Source organism: Pan troglodytes, chromosome 1, assembly GCF_028858775.2.
Source record: "Pan troglodytes isolate AG18354 chromosome 1, NHGRI_mPanTro3-v2.0_pri, whole genome shotgun sequence".
Classification (NCBI taxonomy): Eukaryota; Metazoa; Chordata; class Mammalia; order Primates; family Hominidae; genus Pan; species Pan troglodytes.
In genome coordinates this window covers 51879410-51904185 of record NC_072398.2, presented here as the reverse complement: position 1 = coordinate 51904185, position 24776 = coordinate 51879410, and the positions used below count along the sequence as shown (strand labels likewise).

The following is a 24776-nucleotide window of genomic DNA, read 5'->3' as shown; positions in this document are numbered from 1 at the left end:
GCTTTACGCATGCTCCTTAAGTTCCCCGTGCTCCCTCAGAGACCCTAGCTACACGCCGAATCCGTTACTCCGGGTTTTCGCAGTGGCTCGGTGGCCTACCCCGATCGAAACCGTGAGGCTTTTGCTGAGGGAGGGCAATGGGAGAGGGGAGGATGGACGCAGAGTTTAGAAGTAGTTTGCCGAGGTGCAGTCGCACGAATGGATTTCATCCTCACTGGTGTATTTAATAGTTTGTAATCTACCAAACAGCAACTGCCAGAAGCCAGTCCCAGCTAACCTACTGGCGTGCACGAAAGAACCCAGCGATGCTGATCTCGTTTCGTTATTTTTCTGACTTAAACGGTTGAATCTAAACGCGATTACTAAGAAAAAAAATTTTATACCTATCATTGTACACAGAAAAAAAATAGAAAAATGTTTATATAAGCGTAAAGTTGGTAGGACAGGAAAGGAAGCCGAAACAAAAAGTAAAGAAAAATCCGCAAGGACAACTTTTGGAGCTAGTGCCTGAGATTTTGGATTTCTGAGTCCCAGGAGGTGCTGATATCATTTATCTGAGGACTCGTATTATGAAGAGCAAGGTCCTAGAGCGTGTGATTTTAGAGGCATAAGGAATATAAGATGAAGGCTGAGACAAAGTAGGATGGGTGGCCTAATTTTCTTCCCCCACCCTCTCGTCCCTCCCATACACATATAACCTGACAACTAGAAGGGCCGCACTCCATGGAAGAACTCCTGCAGAGGTGGACTCCCCACCGGCAAACAGGAGGAGGCTATGAAGAAACTTGCCTGTCTCCGATTTTCCTGGGAGTTGAAAAAATAAAATTTTTAAGCCTTTCATGAAAATTCCTAGCAAAAACTCACATTCACATGGATTTGCACAAAGATTCATATCACCTGTGAGACTCATCCCACAAAAACTAGCCACACTGAAAAGAGAGAAAAATGTAAAACCAAGATAGAAAAAGGATGGTAGTCTGCAGATATTGCAATTATCAGAAACAAGTATATTTAAAGAAATAAAGGAAAATGAAAAAATTATCAAAAATAACTAAGCAGATTAAAAGAATAATTTAGAAGTGAAAGCTATCATTATCTTAGTACTTAGAACGTTGATGGAAATGTGTTTTTATTGAAACAGAAGGGCTGATCCAAGATAGAAAAATATAAATCCAAAGAAATAGAAAAAATTCTGATAAGAGCAAATAATGAAATAGTGAAATATACAATAAAGAGAACCAATAGAACAAAAATTTGGGTGTTGGGATATGTAAAAGGTTTAGAAACTTTTGCAAAGATTTGATATTGCCAGTTTTACCCAACTCTTCAAAAAATTTAAAATGGGTGGCAGGGGCAGGTCACATCTCATGAGACAAGCATAATGATTATACCCAAACTTGAAAATACGTTGCAGGAAATGAACATTATAGGTCAAACTCATAAAATTAGGTGCAAAAATCGTAGACCTACAAGTGATGTGTTTGTGGTGTGTGTGTGTGTGTGACGGAGAGAGAGAGAGATACAACTGAATTGGATTTAATAAAGGAATGAAAGATTTAGTTAGCATTTAAAAATAAACGTGTAATTCTTCGTATTAACAGAATGAAAGATGAAAACCATTGATCATCTCAATAGATGCAGAAAAATATTTGATAAATTTAACACATGATTTTTAAAAAGTCTCAAACAAGGATTAGAAAATGGCTTAATATAAATAGAAGCTACTGAAAAATTTTTAAGTGGAGCAAATATCACACTTAATGAAAGATTGAAAACTTCCACGGAATTTGAGAATAAACCAAGTATGCCTTCTATCATTACTTGACTTTTTTTTCTTTTTTTGAGACAGTCTCGCTCTGTCACCCAGGCTGGAGTGCAGTGGTGCTATCTTGGCTCACTGCAACCTCCGCCTCCCGGGTTTAAGCAATTCTCCTGCCTCAGCCTCAGCCTCCCGAGTAGTGTGACTACAGGTGCATGCTACCACACCGGGCTAATTTTTGTATTTTTAGTAGAGAGGGGCTTTCATTATGTTGGCCAGGCTGGTCTTGAACTCCTGACCTCAGGTGATCCACCCGCCTTGGCCTCCCAAAGACCTGGGATTATAGGTGTGAGCCATGGCGACTGGCCTACTTGACATTTTAATAGAGGCCTTACCTAGGAGAAATAAGCATAAGTAAGAAATAGAATGTGTAAGTTTTGGAAAGGAAGACTAAAATTAATCATTATATGTTTTAAGTATGTTGGTGACATATTTAGATATTTAGAAAAAATGGTTTTAAATCCTATGGATTAATTACTTTTGACTTTTTAATTTCAATATGTTTGGGGGAACAGGTGGTATTTGGTTACGTGAATAAGTTCTTTAGTGGTGATTTCTGAGATTTTGGTGCACCCATCATCCAAGTAGTACACACTATACCTAATGTGTAGCCTTTTATCCCTCACCCCCCTCCCACCCTTTCCCTGAATCCCCAGAGTCCATTGTATTATTCTTATGCCTTTGCATCCTCATAGTTTAGCTCCCACTTATGAGTGAAAACATATGATATTTGGTTTTCCATTCCTGAGTTACTTCACTTAGAATAATAGTCTCCAATCCATGTTGCTGCGAATGCCATTATTTTGTTCCTTTTTATAGCTGAGTAGTAATCCATAATATATATGTATACTACAATTTCTTTATCTACTCATTGATTGATGGGCACTTGGGCTGGTTCCATATTTTTGCAATTGCGAATTGTGATGCTACAAGCCTGCGTGTGCAAATATATTTTTCATATAATGACGTCTTTTCCTCTGGGTAGATCCCCAGGAGTGGGATTGCTGGATTAACTGGTAGTTCTTTAAGGAATCTCCTCCGCTTTTCCATAGCGGTTGTACTAGTTCACATTCCCACCAGTAGTGTAAAAGTGTTCCCTTTTCACCATGTCCCAGCCAACATCTATTATTTTTTGATTTTTTTATTATGGCCATTCTTGCAGGATTAAGGTGGTTTCACATTGTGCTTTTGATTTTTATTTCCCTGATCATTAGTGATGTTGAGCATTTTTTCATATGTTTATTGGCCATTTGTGTATCTTCTTTTGAGGATTATCTATTCATGTCTGTAGCCCACTTTTTGATGGAAATTTACCAATTTGTTTGAGTTCCTTGTAGATTCTGGATATTAGTACTTCATCAGATGTAGAGATTTTGAAGATTTTCTCCCACTCTGTGGGTTGTCTGTATACTCTGCTGATTGTTTCTTTTGCTGTGCAGAAAATTGTAGTTTAATTAAACCCCATCTATTTATCTTTGTTTTTGTTGCATTTGCTTTTGGGTTCTTGGTCATGAAGTCTTTGCCTAAGCCAATGTCTATAAGAGTTTTTCCAATGTTATCTTCTAGAATTTTTATGGTTTCACGTCTTAGATTTAAGTCTTTGATCCATCTTGAGTTAATTTTTTTATAAGGTGAGAGATGAGGATCACCTCCTTGGTTAGGTGTATTCCTAAGAATTTTATTTTATTTTTTTGCAGCTATTGTAAAAGGGGTTGATTTACTGATTTGATTCTCAGCTTGGACGCTGTTGGTGTATAGCAAAGCTACTGATTTGTGTACATTAATTTTATATCCTAAAACTTTGCTTAATTCATTTATCAATTCTAGGAGCTTTTTGGAGTAATGTGTAGGGTTTTCTAGGTATCATATCATCAGCAAGCAGCAACAGTTTGACTTCTTCACTGATTTGGATGTCCTTTATTTATTTCTCGTCTGATTGTTCTGGCTCAGACTTCCAGTACTGTGTTGAATAGAAGTGGTGAGAGTGGGCATCGTTATTTTGTTCCAGTTCTCAGGGGGAATGCTTTCAACTTTTCCCCATTCAATATAATGTTGGCTGTGAATTTGTCGTAGACAGCTTTTATTATGTTAAGGTATGTCCCTTCTATGCCGATTTTGCTGAAGGTTTCAATCATAAAGGGATGCTGGATTTTGTAAAATGCATTTTCTGTGTCTAAATAAGATGATCATATGACTTTTGTTTTGAATTCTGTTTATGTGGTGTATCACATTTATTGACTTGCGTATGTTAAACCATCCCTGCATCTCTGGTATGAAACCCATTGGATCATGGTGGATTATCTTTTCCATATGCTGTTGGATTTGGTTAACTAGTATTTTGTTGAGGATTTTTGCGTCTGTTTTCATCAGGGATATTGATCTGTAGTGTTCTTTTTCTGTTATATCCTTTCCTGGTTTTGGTATTAGGGTGATACTGGCTTCATAGAATTATTTAGGGAGGATTCCCTCTTTCTCTGTCTTGTGGAATAATGTCAATAGGATTGGTACCAATTTCTCATTCAATGTCTGATAGAATTCAGCTGCAAATCCATCTGGTCCTGGACTTTTTTTTTTTTTTTTGTAGGCAGTTTTTAAATTACCATTTCAATTTCACTACTTGTTATTGGTCCCTTCAGAGTTTCTAATTCTTCCTGGTTTAAACTGGGAGGGTTGTACATTTCCAGGTATTTATCCATCTCCTCTAGGTTTTCTAGTTTATGCACATAAAGATGTACACAGTAGCCTTCAATGATCTTTTGTATTTCTGTGGTATCAGCTGTAATATCTCCCATTTCATTTCTAATTGTGCTTAATTTGATCTTCTCCTTTTTCTTGTTTAACCTCCTCACTAGTGGTCTATCAATTTTATTTATCTTTTCAAAGAACCAGCTTTTTGTTTTATTTATCTTTTGTATTTTTTTGTTTCAATATCATTTAGTTCTGCTCTGATCTTTGTTACTTCTTTTCTTCTGCTGGGTTTAGGTTTGGTTTGTTCTTGTTTCTTTAGTTCCTTGAGATGTGACCATAGATTGTCTATTTGTGCTCTTTCAGACTTTTCGATGTAGGCATTTAAGGCTATGAACTTTCCTCTTAGCACTGCTTTTGCTGTATCCCAGAGGTTTTGATAGGTTGTGTCACTGTTATTGTTCAGTTCAGAGAATTTTTAAATTTCTATCTTGATTTCATTGTTGACCCAATGATCATTCAGGAGCAAGTTATTTAATTTCCATGGTTTTGAGGGTTTCTTTTGGAGTTGATTTCTAATTTTATTTAACTGTGATCTGAAAGAGTACTTTTATAATTTCAGTTTTCTTAAATTTATTGAGACTCATTTTGTGGCCTATCATATGGTCTGTCTTGGAGAATGTACCATGTGCTGATAATATATTCTGTAGTTGTTGGGTAGAATGTTCTGTAAATATCTTTTAAGTCCATTTGTTCTAAAGTATAGTTTAAATCCATTTTTTCTTTGTTTAATTTCTGTCTTGATAACCTGTCTAGTGCTGTCAGTGGAGTATTGAAGTCCCCCAATATTACTGTGTTGCCATCTATCTCATTTCTTAGGTCTAGTAGTAATTGTTTTGTAAATGTAGAAGCTCCAGTATTAGGTGTATGTATATTTAGGACTGCGATATTTTCCTGTTGGACAAGGCCTTTTATCATTATATAATTTCCCTCTTTGTCTTTTTTAACTGCTGTTGCTTTAAAGTTTGTTTTGTCTGATATATGAATAGCTATTCCTCCTTGCTTTTGGTGTCCATTTGCATGGAATATCTTTTTCCAGCCCTTCCTTATATGTTGAGTCTCTTGAAGACAGCAAACACTTGGTTGGTGAATTCTTATCCATTCTGCCATTCTGTATCTTTTAAGTGGAGCATTTTGGCCATTTACATTCAACATTACTATTGAGATGTGAGATACTATTCTATTCATTGTGCTATTTGTTGCCTGAATATCTTGCCTTTTTTTTTTTTCATTGGGTTTTTATTTTATAGGTACTGTGAGATTTATGCTTTAAGGAGGTTTTATTTTGGTGTATTTTGAGGATTTGTTCCAAGATTTAGAGCTCTTTTTAGCAGTTCTTGTAGTGCTTGGTAGTGGTGAATTCTCTCAGCATTTGTTTGCCTGAAAAAAGACTGTATCTTTCCTTCAGTTATGAATCTTAGTTTTGCTGGATACAAAATTCTTGGCTGATAATTATTTTGTTTAAGGAGGGCAAAGATAGGGCCCCAATCTCCTCTAGCTTGTAGGGTTTCTGCTGAGAAATCTGCTGTTATTCTGATAGGTTTTCCTTCATGGGTTACCTGATACTTTTGCCTCATGGCTCTTAAGATTCTTTCCTTCATCTAGACTTTAGATAACTTTATGACTATGTGCCTAGGTGATTATCTTTTTGCAATAAATTTCCCAGGTGTTCTTTGGGCTTCTTGTATTTGGATGTTTATGTCCCTAGCAAAACTGGGGAAATTTTTTTTCGATTAGTCCCTTAAATGTGTTTTCCAAACTTTTAGATTTCTCTTCTTCCTTAGGAACACCAGTTATTCCTAGGTTTGGTCATTTAACATAATCCCAAACTTCTTGGAGGCTGTGTTCTTTTTTTAAATTATTTTTTCTTTGTCTTGGTTGGATTGAGTTAATTCAAAAGCCTTGTCTTTGAGCTCTGAATTTCTTTCTTCTACCTGTTCAATTCTATTGCTGAGATTTTCCAGTGTATTTTGCATTTCTCTAAGTATGTCCTTCATTTCCAGAAGTTGTGATTTTTTTTATTTATACTATCTATTTCACTGAAGATTGTTCCCTTCATATCTTGTATCTGTTTTTATATTTCACTAAGTTGGACTTCACCTTTCTCTGGTACCTCCTTGATTACTTAATAATCAACTTTCTGAATTCTTTTTCTGGCAATTCAGAGTTTTCTTCTTGGTTTGGATCCATTGATGTTGAGCTAGTGTGATCTTTTTGTGTTGTTGAAGAACCTTGTTTTGCCATATTACCAGAATTGTTTTTCTGGTTACTTCTCTTTTGGGTAGACTATGTTAGAGAGAAGATCTGGGGCTCAAGGGCTGCTATTCAGATTCCTCCATCCCATGGAGTGCACCCTTATTGTGGTGCTCTCCCCCTTCCCCTAGGTATGTGGTTTCCTCAGAGCCAAACTGCAATGATTTTTATTTTTCTTCTGGATGTAGCCACCCAGTGGAGCTACCAGGCTCCAGAAGTGTCTGCGCAGAGTCCTGTGATGTGAACTGTCTTCAGGTTTCTCAGCTGTGGATACCAGCTCCTGCTCTGGTGTAGGTAGCAGGGGAGTGAAGTGGACTCTGTGAGGGTACTTTGTTGTATTTTTATTAAATGTTCTGGTTTTCTGTTGGTTGGCCTCTAGCCAGGAGGTGATGCTTTCAAGACCACATCACCTCCGGTTGTGTGGGAAGGATACAAACTTGCCCTAGGCTCAGGCATTAGACGAGCCATAGAGCTCCCAAAGAACTATGTGCATTGTCTTTGGCTACCAGGGCAGGTAGAGAAAGACCGTCAGGTGGGGGTAGGGTTAGGTGTATCTGAGCTCAGACTCTCCTTGGTCAGTGTTTGCTGTGGCTGCTGTAGGGATGGGGGTGTGGTTCTCAGGCCAATGGAGTTACGTTCCCAGGGGAATTATGGCTGCCTCTGCTGCATGTAGGTCACCAAGAAAGTGAGAGAAAGCCGGCACTTACAGACCTCACCCCGCTCCCACACAGCCCAAAAGGCCAGTCTCACTTCCACCATGCCCTGCCAACAGCATCAAGTTTATTTCCAGATGGCATGTGAGCAGGGCTGAGAACTTACCCTAGGCTACTAGCCTCCCAACTGAGAAAGCAAGCACGGCTTTCAGGTTTCATGCCTCCCCATATGCCTCAGCTTCTGTGCTGTGTCTGCACTCCCAATTTGCTCCCTCTCCCAGGTTCTGTCCAGAAACTTTGCATTCAATCAAAATTGTTCAGCTGGAAGTTTCCTTCTCTTGCCATTTTTGTTTTGTTTTTGTTTTTGTTTTGTTTTGTTTGCTCTGTTGCCCAGGCTGCAGTTCAGTGGTGGCAATCTTGGCTCACTGCAACCTCCACCTCCCAGGCTCAAGCAGTTCTCCTGCCTTAGCCTCCTGAGTAGCTGGGACTACAGGCGAGTGCCACCATGCCTGGCTAATTTTTTTGTATTTTTAGTAAGGACAGGGTTTCCCCATGTTGGCCAGGCTGGTCTTGAACTTCTTACCTCAGGTTGTATGCCTGCCTCAGCCTCCCAAAGTGCTGGGATTACAGGTGTGAGCCACAACACCTGGCCTCTCCTGCGGTCTTTTCCCAGTTCCCCTGGCAGCCCTTTCCAAAAACCCGTGTGAGACAAAGTCAGAAATGGCTTCCCTGGGGACCAAGAATGCGCATAGGGCTCTTCTTGCTGCATCTTCTACTCCTGTATTTCGCTCAGCTCTCTAAATTTGTCTCAGCTCCAGGTAATTCCAAATCCTTCCCCTGTGATCTGGACCTTCAGGTTCCCCAGTGGGGGTATGTATTTGGAGGCAGATGATCCCCCTTTTACACGTTCACACTTTGGGCATTCACAGTTTTTCCACTGTATCCCAGGGCAGCTATCTGCTTCTTTCAAAGGGTCTGTGAATTATCTCAGCTTTCCTGGTATGTTCCTATGGTAGTTCTTGGAGTAAAAGTTCACAATGTGAGCCTCCACACACTGCTCTGTCCATCCAAGTGGGAGCTGCAAGTTAGTCCTGCCCCCTATTCACCACTTTTTCCCTATGGAGAAATTATTAGTTAATGAAGTTGCAGGATGTAACATTGAAGTACAAAATGAAATAGTATTTACCAGTAACAACTGTGATGGTTCATTTTATTTGTCAACTTGGCTAGGCTGTGGTGCCCAATTATGTGGTCAAACACCCTGAGGATGTTGCTGTGGAGGGGTGTTTTATATGTGATTAACAGGCAAATAAGTAGACTTTGAATAAAGAAAATTACCCTCCATAATGTGGTAGGCCTCATTCAATCAGTTGAAGGCCTTAAGAGCAAGGACAGTTTTCATGAAGCAAAAGAAATTATCTCCAGGAATTCAAGGTAGAAACCCTAACTGAGTTTTCAGCTTGCTGTCCTGCGGAATTCAGTCTCAAGACTGAAACATCAACTCTTACCAGGATTTCCCATCTGTGGACCTGTCCCACGGATTTCAGACTGGCCAGCCCCCACAATCATGTGAGCCAATTCCTTCCAGTCAATCAAACAATCAGTCTACCTATCTAAGAGCCTGTTGCTTCTGCTTGTCTGGAAAACCATGACTAATACACCAGCAATGAAAATTAAGAAAATAAAACTTGAAAACAATGTCATATGATTTCTTCATTCATGTAGTACCAACATCCATGTCTCTAAGATGCCAAAAGTTTTTGTCAGAGAAAGTAACAGGTGGGACAAGGGCCCATAAGAGAGAGTATAGTCTGCAGAAGGCCAAGAAAGAAAGGAGAGCTACACACTCTAGAATCTCTTTCCAGTGTCTTCCTTTTGCTGATCTCTCATGGCCTTAACATCTTTAACAAGCTGTTTCACAAGTTTATTTCTAAAGATGAAAATGTTTTTCTTCATTTATTCAATAGAATATATATTGAGCAAATACTTTGTACCAGAAATATAACATTTTAAATAAGCTTAATCATAAACGGATGTTTTTCAGTAGCATCACAAACGTAAAATACCTGGAAGTGAAGCTAATGAATTATGTTCAACATTTATACACAATTCCCTATGACAGGGGCTGGAAAACTTTTTTATAAGAAGCAAATATGAAATATTTTAGTGTTTATCCCACTTTCTTCTGCATTCTAACAACACGTTAAAACTGTAAAAATTATTTTGCGAACCACACCAAATAAACCACAGGTTGGATTTGGCATACCAACAGCCATTGTTTCCTAACCACCACCTCTAAAACAGACTTCCGAGAAATTAAAGAAGACTTAATAATTGAAGAAATGTGCTTCCTTAGTCTGTGCCACTGTAATAAGACATCACAGATTGGGTAACTTATACACAATAGAAATTTATTTCTCACAGTTCTGAAGTCTGGGAAGTCCAAGATCAAGGGGCCAGCATTCAGTGTCTAGTAAGGGCTTTCTTGCTGTGTCCTCACATGGCAGAAGAGGTAAATACTGTGTGCTCATGTGGCAGAAGGCAGAAGGGCTAAGCTAGTTACTTCTGGTCCTTTTATTATAAGGTGGAGCTCTCATGAAAATCACTTCCCAAAATGCCTTGCCTCTTAATGCCACCACAAAGGGGATTAGGTTTTAGCTTATAAAATTTGGGGGTTATTTCAGACAATAATATGCCATATTCATAAATTGGAAAAATCCATATTATGAATATGTTAATTTTTATCAAATTAATCTATAGAATTAAAGAATCAACAAATTGAAATGCATCAATATTAAATTTTTTTTTTTCAAAAGACAATGTGAAGAAAATAAAAAAGCAGGCCACACATTGGTGAAAGACATTTGGCAAGCATATATCTGGCAAAGGACTTATATCTAGAATATAAAAAGAACTCTTAACTAATCAATGAGACGAAACATATATACTAATATAAAATGAAAAAAATATTTAAGTAGATACTTCATGAAAGAAGATGAGCACAGGGAAAGATCTTTTTTATCTTTAATTTGCATTTTAAGGAAGATGCAAATTAAAACCACAATGAGATACCACTATACATCCATTAGAATAACCGAAAGTATAAAGACAAACAATATCAAGTGTTTATGAGGACATAGATAAACTGAAAATCTCATACACTTCTTGTGGGAATGTAAACTGGTATAGCACTTTGGAAAATAGTTGAGCAATTTCCAAAAACATTGAATTTGCACATACCATACAAACTAACCACTCCATCCTTACCCAAGAGAAATAAAAGTGTATATCTATATAGTCTTATATACACAAAAGATCATGACAGATTTACTTGTAATAGCCAAACAGTGGAAACAACCCAAACCTCCAAAAACCGATAAATGGATAAATAATTTGTATGTTTGTATAATAAAATACTACTACTACCACACAAATAATAGAGCAAATTGATGATAAAAGCAACAACATAAATGAGTCACAAAATAACATGTTGAGTAAAATACAAAAGGACTCTATGCTATCTGATCAAAATTCTAAAAACTGCAAGTTATAATAACAGAAAGCCAATCAGTTTGCTGTGTGGAGACAGCTGGGGGACAAGGGTAGGGCAAGTGTGATAAATTACAAAAGGGCACAAGAAAACTTCTGTTCATTACTTTGATTATACTGATGGTTTCATCAGGGTGTACATATGTCATAACTGATCAAATTATACACTTTAAATGTACACAGAGTACTGTATGACAAGCCTAAATAAAGCCATTAAAAAGAGTGTCACCCAGACACGTGAACAGAGACACACAATGAAACAAAACAATAGAAAATTCAGAAATGGATCCAAATTTACAGGCAAATTTACTATATAAAAGGATAAAATTTCTAGTCCATGGCAAAAAGATAGACCATCCAGCAAATGGGAATGGATAAAGAGGTGAACATCAAAAATAAAAGTTTCATATAAACTTCTCAACAGATCTAGATAAATTCCAAATGGATCAAAGGTTTCAGTATAAAAATTGAAACTATGAAAGTACTATACCAAAATGCAAACAAACTTCTAAATAACAGTAAAATGGGAAATAGCATTTCCCATGAATCAGAATTTACAAGTAATTAAGGCAAAAGAAAGGTTAAATCAACCATATAAAAATTTCTAAAATTTGCATGGAGAAGTTCCAGTATAAGTAATAGTGTATTAAGTGATTCAAACCAACTCTCCTACTGAGAATGATACAACAAAATGTTTTTAAACAAGAACGTCTGTTCTGAATGCGCAGAAGAGCTACAAAGTCCGTGTGTAAGGAGTTGTGTTGCCATGATCTGCAAGAAGAAAGAGTCACAAAAAGATATCCTGGCATTTGGGGGAGCTTCTCCCTAAAAATAGTTACTGATTAGAAAGCAGCTGCTGAAATGCTAATAAGACGAGCAGAGCAGATCCTTAGACTTGTGAGACAGAAACATAAAAATTAAAGTTATAAGGACCTCAAAAAAGGAAGGGTCCTAATAAAAATCCCATGTGACTCAGAAAGCCCTAGCCTTGAGTAAAAGTATACCAGAAATCAATCACCAATCATAAGATTGAAGCTCTTCTTTGAAACATTTTCTAGGCTAGATCATACATTTGGCCACAAACAAATCTTTTAAAATTTGAAAAGATTGATGTTATACCAAGTATTTTTTCCAACTGAAATGGTATGAAGCTAGAAATCAATAACAGGGAGAATATTGAAAAATTTACAAACATATGAAGATTAAGCAACACACTCCTGAACAACCAATGGTTCAAAAAAGAAAAGTCAAAAGGGAAATTTAAAAACATATTGATACAAAATAAAATGGAAACACAAAACACCGAAACTTACAGAATACAGCAAAAGCAGTTCTAAGAGTGAAACTTATAAACACCTACATTAAGAAAAAAGAAAACTCTCAAATAAACAATCTAACTTTCCACCTCAAAGAAGTAGAAAAGGAAGAACAAGCTAAGCCTAAGGTTAGTTTGGGCTAGCAGAAGGAAGAAAATGATAAAGATAAGAGCCAAAATAAATGAAATAGATGCTAGAAAAAAAATCAACGAAACTAAAAGTTGCGTGGTTTTTTTGTTTGTTTGTTTGCGAAGGAGAAAAAAAAAGCTGGCAAACCTTTAGCTAGACTAAGAAAACAATAGAGAAGACTCAAAACCAGAAATGAAACGGGAAACATTACATTTGATACTACAGAAAAACAAAAGATTGCAAGAGACTACAGTTGACCCTTAAACAACATGGCTTTGAACTGCGTGAGTCTACTTACATGTGGATTTTTTTTTCAATAAATACAGTCTGCCCTCCATATGCATGAGTTCAGCATCTGAAACCAAACATGAATGAAAAATAAGAGTATTCATGAGATGCAAAACCTTCTTATATGAAGGGCCGAATTTTAATATTCACAAGTTCCACAGGGCCTACTCTGGGACTTGAGTATGTGTGGATTTTGGTACCCATGGGTGGTCCTGGAACCAAACCCCTGTGGATCCTGAGGGATGACTATACTATGAACAACTATACACTGATAAGTTGGATAACTTAGAAGAAATGGATAAACTTCTATAAGCATACAACCAATCAAAACTGAATCATGTAAAAAACAAAGTCTGATCTGAACTAAAATAAAAAAAACAAGGAGTTGAATTAGTAATGAAAAACTTCACAACAAAGAAAAGTCCAGGACCAGAGCTTCTACTAGTAAATACTACCAATATTTAAAGAACAATTAATACTAATCCTTCTCAAACTGTTCCAAAAACTCAAAGAGAAAGAAATACCTCCAAACTCTTTTCATGAGCCCAGCATTACCCTGATACCAAAGCCAGACCAGGATACTGAAGAAAAAAAAAAAAATTACAGGCTAATATCCCTGATGAACATAGATACAAAAATCGTAAAAACAAAACAAAAAGACTGGCAAATTGAATTCAAAAACATATTAAAAGGATCACAAGCCTTGATCAAGTGGTATTTATCCCTGGGATGCAAGAATGGCTCAACATAAAAGTGACACATTAACAGAATGAAGGAAAAAACATGATCATTTCAATAGAGGCAGAAGAAGTATTTGACGCAATTCAACATTCTTCAATGATAAAAACTCAACAAATTAGGTACAGAAAGAATGTACATCAGCATAATAATGGTCATTGGTATAGTTTGGCTGTGTCCCCACCAAAATCTCATCTTGAATTGTAGTTCCCATAATCCCCAAGTGACATGGGAGGGAGCCAGTGGGAGATTTTTTTTTTTTTTTTTTTTTTTTGAGACGCAGTTTCACTCTTGTTGCCCAGGCTGGAGTCCAATGGCACGATCTCGGCTCACCACAACCTCTGCCTCCTGTGTTCAAGCAATTATCCTGCCTCAGCCTCCTGAGTAGCTGGCATAATAGGCATGCACCACCATGCCCGGCTACTTTTGTATTTTTAGTAGAGACAGGGTTTCTCCATGTTGGTCAGGCTGGTCTCGAACTCGCAACCTCAGGTGATCACCTACCTCAGCCTCCCAAAGTGCTGGGATTACAGGCATGCGCCACTGTGCCCAGCGGGAGGTAATTTAATCAGCAAAGTAGTTACCTCCATGCTGTTTTCCTGATAGTGAATGAGTTCTCATGATATCTGATGATTTTATAAGGGACTTTTCCCCCTTTTACCCAGCACTTCTTTCTCCTGCCACCATGTGAAGAAGAACGTGTTTGCTTCCCTTCCACCATGACTGTATGTTTCCTGAGGCCTTCCCAGCCATGCAGAACTGTGAGTCAATTAAACCTCCTTCCCGAATAAAGGACCCCAGAAGTTATTGCATCTCAGAACTTTTCCCATTAATCCAGTCATACATCATTTATATCAATGACATATGTCAATAAAGAATGTAACTAGGTCTCAATTTAATCTATTGGAACATATATCTGCATTTTTCTTTGCAATAGGAACATTTATTTAGATTTAAATGTCCTTAAATTGCTTGTCAGTTTTTACTTAATCATATCAACCAGGAGTTGGAAGATCCTTAAATTTCTTAAACTTAACAGCATGCTCTTTTTCCCCCCATCTGGCCTTCTGAATGTAGAGTTTCCTTTCCTTAGAATATTCTTCCTCCAGTATGTTACCACTTTACCCCCATTTTGGTATAGTCCCATTAATCTATTCAAATAGTTTCAGGTTAGTCATTTTCTCCTTGAAGAAGTTTGCTGTGCATTCATATACAGGTAATGTCCCTCTTTTGTTTGCTCTCAGAACACTATAGCTCCCATATTAACATGGGTGCTTGCCTACTCACCTATGGAACCAAAATATCTATGAGGACAGAAGCCATATTAATTCTATTTACAGCTGTATCCTTAATAACCAGTAAAATGTATAGATCCTGATAATAAGTCAGTAAATAGTTTTGAATAAATAAACTAGCTGGAAATCGTCAATTATACATTAGTAAGAAGCCAGAAGTATACTACAATACTGTATCTTGCTGATATTGAGCTACTCTTTTACCCTTAAGTTAGTGTAAAGATACAAGTTTTTCATTGGAGGAATCCAAAATTATTATAAATCCTGGCGTGATATTTACCTTCACTAAAAATTAATTATGATTCAAAAGGATATAGAGCTAGATTATTTATTTAAACTAGGGCACTGGAAATTTTATAAAACTAGTACTCAGGTATCACAGTAGTTAAGAGAATAATAGTGTACTGCAATGAGGTCAAAACTGAAGAGGGCCTACAGGCTCTTTTGAAAGACCTACATGAGTGTCAGCTGCCATAGGTCAGGAATGAGTACAGTTCCTTGTGATTTGTGAGAAACATTTACTCTGTGATATTCAGAGAAAGACCAACTGAGGAAAGCATGGTTATAAAGTGACATTCAAGCCCTTCTCATAAAAGTCCCATAAAGAAAGGACATTCTCAAGAAAGTGAAAAGACAACCCACAGAATGGGAGAAAATATTTGAAACTCATAAATCTGATAAGGATCTAGTATCTAGAATATATAAAGAACTCTTACAAATCAATAATAAAAAACAACCCAGTTTTTAAAGTGTACATCGAATTGAAATAGATATTTTTCCAAAGACATATGAATGCCAATAAACACATGAAAAGATGCTCAATATTGTTAGTACTTATGGATGGAAATACAAATCAAAATCACAATAAAGTACCATTTCATACCTACTAAGATGGCCATAATTTTAAAATTGTTGTTGGTGAGAATATACAATGATGCACCTGTTTTGGAAAACAGATTGTCAGTTCCTCAACATCAAACATGTGACCCAGAAATTTTAATCCAGTGTATATGCCTAAGAGAATTGAAAGCACATGTTCACACAAAAACTTGTACATGAAGGATAGCTGTATTATTCATAGCAGCCTCAAATTGGAAACAATGCAAATGTCCATCAACTGATGAACAGATAAACAAAATTTGGTATATCCATGCAAATGAATATTATTCAGCCATAAAAAGGAATAAAATACTGATACATGCTACAACATTGATGAACCTTGAAAACATGCTAAGAGAAAGAAGTAAAACACAAAAGACCACATATAGTATGAATCTGTTTATACAAAATGTCCAGAATACAAATTTATAGAGTTGGAAAGTAGATTAGTAGTTGGTAGGGGATAGAGAGAGAGGGGAATGGGGAATTATTGCTATTGGGTATGGGTCTTTTGGAGGTGATGAAACTGTTCTAAAATTAGATAGTGGTCATTTTGCACAACCTCACAAACATACTAAAATCCATCAAATTGCACGTATTAAAATGGTGAACTTTATGATATATGAACTATATCTCAAAACAGTATAAGAGACTGTAACAACAGAAAAATACTTATGTAATAATTTTTATGTGAAAAACATAGTACTTGTTGCCCATAGGGCATGATCACATATATATGAAGGAATTGCACTGAGAAAGATGGGAAGACATTGCACCCAAATATTAACAGAGGTTGTCTCTGTGTAGTGGGGTGATGTAAGATTTTATTTTCTTCAATTAAAAAACAATTTCAGCTCTTCTATTATAAACATGCATTTTCATAATGAAAAAAATTAAAAATTGTTAAAAGTACCATAAAGAGAGCAGATGATGTCATAGTGCTTGCAGACTCTTCTAGACTTTAGAGTCAAAGTCAGAGCTTGCCACCTATGCCGGGCAAGGAACAAGAAAGGTGTGTCAGTTTATCATGAAACAGAATGACTCTCAAAATTGATGTTGTGTCAGGAAGTACTCTGCTACTGGCAAGAACTTTTTTAATTCTAGTTGGGTTATACAAAGCAACCTTGAGAGAGTAATTTGAGATTGAAGGGTACCGGGTGATTGCTAGAACTCATTTATATAATTAGTGAAGAAAGTGCCTTTTTAGAGATTCTCATATATGAGTATGGATTTATGGTGACTCACTGCCAGTCATGTAAAGTATATATTTTTAAATTTTCCTGGACCAAACAAAACAAGATTTTTAGCCTCAATTTGGCCCATAGGCCCTATTGATGACCTCTATTCTGGTGTTTCACTTGAGTGGAATAAATGTGGAGGTCAATCAAGTTGGATCCATAACCCCAAGAGAAAAGGATGTTGTGTGGGCTGTGTACATGTAAAAGTCCCTTGATTGTGGATGATACAAGGTTTGTGGATGGCAGGGAATAGGAGAGCAGGACATGATACAGGCAGACACATGGGCTTCAAAGGAGCTAATTTATTTTTACATTAATTTGAAGGGATACTGGACTGGAAGTAGTACTGGAGAACAAGGAGAGGAGGGATGTGTAGTAGGAAACACCTATTTGAGCAGCTGCAGGAAAAACAATATCCTCAGGGAATAACAAGTTTTAAGTTAAGGCTAGAAGTTGGAAGGAGTATTTAGTGAAGAAGTTAAGAGTTAGGAAAACAGATTTACCATACCAGCAAGCCCAGTGGAAAGGCTTGATGGGGAGAGGAGGACAGGGTTGTTGAGGCATAGACAGTAAGAGGACTAAAGCTCATGTAGCTAACAAGTACTATGGGAGCCCAAGTGAATTGAAAGTGCTGGTAGGTTTGTCATGGCCACTGAAAAGGCTCATAATGTGTTTAAAAATAAGCATAAGACATGAGTATGACAAAATTGGCCACAAGAAAAAGAAATTGTCATTGATGAGAATTCAACCTTGGATAATGTTTTTAAAAATCTGACTCATAATTTTATTTGAAACTGGAACCTCAAATACATTAAGGTTTATCAAATGCTTACTATGTCCTGAATTCTGTGGTAACTAGTTTAGTCTAGCAACACTTTTAATCTTCACAAAATCCTATGAAATAGATAATCCACCACTTACTGTTTTGTTTCTTTCACTTGATTTTTGTGCCTTATTTTCTTCACTTGAAAAATAGGGCTGATAGTAATAGTATGTACATCACAGAGGATTAAAAGAGACAATCCATGAGACACTGTCTAGTGCCAGGTCCATAAAGCTTACCTATTATTACCATTACTACTCCTTATACGACTGCTAATGTAATGACTATTGTTCTTGCCATTTCACAGATGAGGCTAAGAGAGATTGAGAAACTTGTCCAAAGTCATGTCGCACAGCGAATACGCAGAGGAGTAAGATTTCAAATGCAAATATCCTCACATTACTCCTCTTAGCTTTGCTGAAGCATTTGAATGGCTTCCATTTGGTTTTAAGATACACACCAAAATTCTCAACAAAACTTGTTACCTCTAAGTTTTATACCATGCTTCCCTCTCTCTGTGCTCCAGCCACAATGATCTTCTTTTACTTCCTGTAAGTCAGGTTGCTTGTTCTCTCCTCACAAACGGTTGTGTAGTACTATCTCTGTGTCAGTGGCACTCACTGTCTTACATATTTTCATCCTTCCATGAGAAGAGTTCATCTCTTCTTTAGGGAAGCTTTTGCTAACTTCTCTGACTAGGATAATGACCCAGTCACATGTTTTCCTGAAACTGCATACCTCGTCTTGGTAACACTTAACATAGCTATAATTTTTTTTGTGTGTTTTTCTGATTAGTACATTTCCTCCAGTAGACACAAGTCATCCTCTTTCTTTATTCTCCTTTGTGGGTCTGACCTACTATTTAACATGGAGAGGCTGAAAGAAAACAAATTAACTAAAATTGATTGCAAAAAAGAAAAGGAATAAAAGGAACACAGTAAAGTGTTAAATAATAAAACAAATGGGATAAAGAGTTTAGGAAATGAAGTATTTTTAAAAGAGATGAATAAAAAGTAAGAACTAAGTAAAATAATGTAAAAAGATGTATAAACAAGTAAATAATGAACTTAGAAGAAGTAAAATATAATGTGGACCAGCAACATAAAAACATTGGGTTAGGCATTCAAGACAGGTGAGAACAAACCGTCCCTGACAGCTGAATACCTAGGCCCTGGTTTCAGACAGGGACTTCTGAGATGAGACAAGATCCAAGGAGATGGGAGCAGGGAGGGTGTCAAACCATGGGCTACAAGAGCTTTAGGGAACAAAGGTAACTATTGTGTTTGCTTTCTTTTGAGAAGAAGTTTTAGGTTGATTTGTCAATGACAGCTAATGTTTGGCAAAGTGGTAACACAGGAAGAAAAATGTATTTCTTAGCATAATTATTGATAATGGTTTGGATTTGTGTTCTTGCCCAAATCTCATGTCGAATTGGAGGAGGGGCCTGGTGAGAGGTGATTAGATCATGGGGGTGAATTTCCCCCTTGCTGTTCTGGTGATAGTGAGCTGATCATTTAAAAGTGTTTGGCACCTTCCCCCACCTCTTTTCCTGCTCTGCCAGGTAAGACGTGCTTGCTTCACCTTTGCCTTACAATGTGATTGTAAGTTTCCTGAGGCTTCCCACTCATGCTTCCTGTACAGCCTGTGGAACTGTGAGTCAATTAAACCTCTTTTCTTCATAAATTACCCAGTCTCAGGTAGTTCTGTATAGCAGTGTGAGAACAGACTAATACAATTCTCTGCAAGGAAGAGATCTACATGTCTTCTAAAGGGCAGGCTAAACATAAAAAGGTAGTCACAGACTACGATACTTGTGTTTTGCCTGGGGTGCATAAGGTGTGTAAAGTGAAGGATAGAGTATAATTAGGAAAATAGAAGAGATTTTTAGAGGCCATGTTGGGTAGAGAGAAGAGAGCCAATGAGGAATAAAGCCAACTTCTAGCAGAAATGACAGTTAAGAAAAGGGCCTCAGTTTTAGGTGATAACTGCCTGATAGTATGCCACTGATTCATAAGAAACGGGAAGATAAAACAAGGGGTGAGCAAAGATTTTTGTGGGAAAGATTTGATAACTATAGAATTAGTGTAGAATATTGTAGGATGAGTTCAGTTTTAGAGTCAAGACCCTCTGTGTTCAAACCATACCTCATCACATTCTGTTAGTATTAGCTTTTATGCTCCTCAGACTGGAGTGAAAAATGGAGAGATGTGCTCAGTGTTTCAGTTCTTTCTGAAAAATAATTTTACTAGCAGTCATAAACATTTTTTACACTGACAAAAATCACATATATTTTGAAGTAGGATGAAACATTTGCCTGACGAATTTAAAAAATGAAGACATTTCTCGCTGATTAGTAGTAGCTGTGGGATATGCCTTCATATTTCTTGCAGCCCATATTCAATTTCCTTTGTCATTAAGAGGACTTTAGTTAAAAAAAAAAATAAAGAGGCTGTATGAACCTGTTTTGAATCACTATAAAATTGGGGTTGGGTGGTGGTGGAATGACTTTGTGTATCTAACCACCTAGCCCTGATCCTGACATATGCTCAGTGCCCAAAAGTACTATTTTCCTTGCCCTGCTCCTCCTCTCTTCCATTTATGACAAGAATAGTGATGCTTCAATTTTTATTTAACCATTTTTTTAAATTCCTCTTCCAATATTGGGCAACTACAGATCTTTCCAACCAAAATCTTTGCTCACAGGAATATCTATAAAATATTTCTATATCAAATATATAGTGGAGGATATTCTTTTAGAAAATATTCAATATATACAGGTATAATTTTATTTTTTACTTTTTTAAAAAAAATATTCCTTTAGGCGATGAAAGGACAAGCCCCAGGAGTCAGGATGAGTCCTAATGCCGTCACCCAGTCACACCGCAGTTCTTGCCTGTGTCCTGCCGGCCCGCTCCTTGTTGCCCTGCACTGCGCGGCCGCAGCGGCACCATGATTGTGTTTGCCGTGCTCCTGTCGTTGGTGGCGGGTGTTTGAGGGAACGAGTTTAGTTCTTGGTCTGTTATTTTCAGAAATGGAAATTGGCCTATACCAGGAGAGTGAATCCCGGACGTGGCTGCATTGTCCATGGCCTTCTCTGTGAAGGAAAACCTTTCTTGGCCAGGACTTGCAGTAGGTGACCTATTTCATCGTCCTCGGGCTACCGTCATGGTGATGGTGAAGGGAGTGGACAAACTGGCTCTACTACCAGGCAGTGTCTTTTCATACCCTTTGGAGAATGCAGTTCCGTTTGGTCTTGGCAGTGTTGCAAATTCCATTCGCTCTTTATTTTCTGAGGAAACTCCTGTTGTTTTGCAGTTGGCTCCTAGTGAGGAAAGAGTGTATTTGGTAGGGAAGGCAAACTCAGTGTTTGAAGACCTTTCAGTCACCTTAGGACAGCTCCATAATTACTTGTTTCAGGAAAACTCCATTCTCAGTTCATTTCCCCTGAATTCTCTGAGTAGGAACAATGGAGTTGACTTGCTCTTTCTTTCTGAACTCCAAGTGCTACATGATATTTCAAGCTTGGTGTCTTGTCATAAGCATCTAGCCAAGGATCATTCTCCTGATTTATATTCACTGGAGCTGGCAGGTTTGGATGAAATTGGGAAGCATTACAGGGAAGACTCTGAACAATTCAGAGTTGCTTCTAAAATCCTGTTGACGCTCTGCAAGAGTTTGCAGATAACATGTACAATCTTTACAGTGGGAATGCAGTGGTAGAGTTAGTCACTATTAAGTCATTTGACACCTCCCTTATGAGGAAGACAAGGACTATCTTTGAGGCAAAATAAGTGAAGAACCCAGCAAGTCCCTATAACCTTGCGTATAATTTTGAATATTCAGTGATTTTCAACATGATACTTTGGATAATGATTGCCTTGTCCCTGGCTGTGATTATCACTTCTTACAATATTTGGAACATGGATCCTGGATATAATAGCATCATTTATAGGATTACAAACCAGAAGATTCGAATAGATTGAATATTCCTTGTGCCAGAATTAGAAAAGGGGTTTGGAAATTGGCTGTTTTGTTAAAATATATCATACATTGTGGTTTAAAGTAGATAGCATACTTTAAATTTATTAAAACCTCACATTTCCTCTCTATTTTGTGTGTGCCTATGGTTTTTTTTAGAGTGAATTACAGTATTGATGTGAATCAAACTGTACAGTGTAGATTCCATAATATACTGAAATATATCATAGCCATTTAATAACACGATTTCATTCCCTTTAATGAGTTTGGAAATATGCACTGAAAGAAATTAAAACATTTAGAATAGCTTGTGTTATTTATTATGGAAAAATGCACTGAATTTATTAGAGAAACTTATGAATGTTTAACTTCTTTACACAGCATAGGTGAAAATCATATTTGGACTGTTGTATACTGTGAACAATTTGTAAATGTCTTCATTTGATATAAGTATCTCTGAAACAAGAGAAAGGGTTTTTAACTTCGAATAGCCCTAAAATATGGATGTGCTTATACAGTCACTTAGTTTTGGAACTCTTTCTGATTGACAGAGGATGGCTGTTTTTTAACCTTCTTCAAGTTTGGTGACCCATACTCTAATATGGATAATAAAAATATTACATTTATGTAAGAAGAAACTAGCCTTGTGGAGTATAGATGCTTTTAAGTATACACACAAAAATCATTGAGGCATGAACATAAAATATTTTTAGTTCAGTAACTTCTCCCCCTGTGTAAGGTACTATGGTTTGTGGTCCAACTTCATCCTATAGAATATTAAGTGGAAGTGGATGAGTTCTACTTTTTGGAATGGACTCATGTCTATAAAGACTGACACGTTAATAATAATTCCGAAAAAATTTTTCTTTAAAGCTCTTGTACTTAGCCAATATTTAATGTCCTATTTACATAATGGAGTCTGAAACTCAGAGGAACTTCCTGGGGACCCAAAAAGTATAATGTATATCAAATAGAGTGAGATATATATTCATTCTGTATATTCAGGTCATAAAACACAATTACATTTAAAAGAATTTTAGACAGAAGCGACTTTGAATATATTACAGCTGCAATGCAGAAACACATTAAAGTTTTATGGATAAACATTTTTTCCACTGGAGGGTGCAATTTGTCAGTATATCAAAATAGTCACAGTTCCTTTAATGAGTATACTTTATAAATAATATCAGAGAGCTGATTATTTCCAAGACACTAACATAGAATGCTGAGCAGATTTCATGAAACTTTAAATAAATGAAATTTCACCAATAGGAATATGGGCTTTATTCCACAATATCCTTATGTGGAATATACTTACAATTAGGATCAAGTAAGCTGAACATAATTTTATTCTTCTATTACCTTTTTTGGATACCATATATGACTTTCTTGGCTATTAATACTGCAAAAATATATACTAATAATTCATGCTGAAGATACAGTCCTACTTATAATATTAAGTTTTATAGTTGTTTTCTTTAGCAGTCTATGCATTTATTTACAATTCTTTATGAAATATGGATTTATTTTATTAGACTTTATACTCAGTAATAATGAGTAGTCTAAGATGAAATGTAAATTAAATAAGCATAAAACTAACATACATTTAACAAACTTCTTTCTTTTATTATATATATCATATAGTAGGAAGGCTATTAGATAATATGTGCTTGAGATATAATACTAATGAAACAAATTATAATAAAAGCTAGTATTTATTAAGCACTGGCTAGGTGTTAGGCACAGTTCTATATTTATTAACTTTGCATTTGTAATTTACTTCCTTATCACAACAACCTCAACAAATAGGTATCATTTTCTCCATTTCAAAGATGAATTGAATGTGCCAAGTTTCTTGTCCAAGTCTATACAATTAATACCAGAACTCCACCGAGATGGCCTGGCTCCAGGGCCCAGATTTAATCACTATTCAACAGCTATGTTAACCTTGTTGATGCCATCCACTGCTACTCAAATACCAACGTGTTGATTTTTATTTTAGACACTTGAAAACAGGCACTTTCCATTATGAGTTAATGTTTCAAAGATATCCATCAAATATGTATTTGTGTTTTCTATTCTGCCTAAATTAATAGAACTTCTTTAATTATGACTTAGATAAATGAACTTGTGGCAGAGCATCTTAATTGCCTACCCCAGCAGCTCTTTCCATCCCTCTCAGTAACAGAACACCAATATTTTGCTGGCATATTGCCACAGTATAAGGCTGCATTTTCCAGCCTCCCTCTCAGATATTAATGGCCACATAAATGAATGGGCAATGAAATGTTAAGTGTAAGTGTTGTGTGGAACTTCCAGGGAGTGTCCTCAAAAGCTGAGGTCTGTGATCTTGCTACACTTACTCTTAATTACTCTTTTCCACTACCTGCAATGTGGGCATGAAAACAGCTGGAGCTAAACAGCCATTTTGGATCTTGGGGCAGGATAACAGAATGACAGCCAGACAAGGCAGGAACTGCTGTTTCCTTTAAGCCCATATTTTGAAGCTTTCTTGCATACACAGCTGTATCTAATCCTACTAACAAGTTTGATAGGTTTTAAGAGTTCATTTTGTCTATCTTTTGAGCCTCGGTCCACCCCAGACCACAGCCTTTCTTTCTTTTTTTTTCTTTTTTTCAGACGGTAATTGCACTCTATCACTCAGGCTGGAGTGCAGTGGTGCCATCCCTGCTTACTGCAACCCTGCCTCCTGGGTCCAAGCTATTCTCGTGCCTCAGTCTCCTGAGGAGCTGGGACCACAGGAGCACACCACTATGCCCAACTAACTTTTGTATCTTTTGTGGAGATGTGGAGATGGGGTTTCGCCATGTTGCCCAGGCTGGTTTTGGACTCCTGAACTCAAGCCATCCACCTGCCTCAGCCTCCCAAAGTGCGGGGATTACAGGCATGAGCCACTGCACCCAATTGATGTGATTCTACCATGAGGTCATCAAATATCCTTACAGGCTACATGAACTTTGAATATGTTATTAAGCTACTAATATATTTTATGCTTTTTTTTTTTTTTTTTTTTTTTTGAGACGGAGTCTCGCTCTGTCGCCCAGGCTGGAGT

The 24776-nt window shown here is 36.9% G+C and overlaps 1 protein-coding gene and 1 pseudogene across 2 annotated transcripts in view; both read left to right on the top strand.

Annotated features, from left to right (window-relative positions):
• Window positions 1-7: 7 nt before the first annotated feature.
• The window catches only part of CRB1 (crumbs cell polarity complex component 1), a 282191-nt gene continuing 257422 nt past the window's right edge, over window positions 8-24776 (top strand). The window contains exon 1 of one of the 2 annotated variants that reach the window (XM_009440300.5): window positions 8-112. The gene's annotated coding sequence lies outside the window, so the exon portion shown is untranslated. The remainder of the gene's footprint in view (window positions 113-24776) is intronic. The other variant, XM_054657037.2, reaches the window with a different exon arrangement.
• Window positions 109-23142, top strand: LOC129135769 (renin receptor-like; annotated as a pseudogene).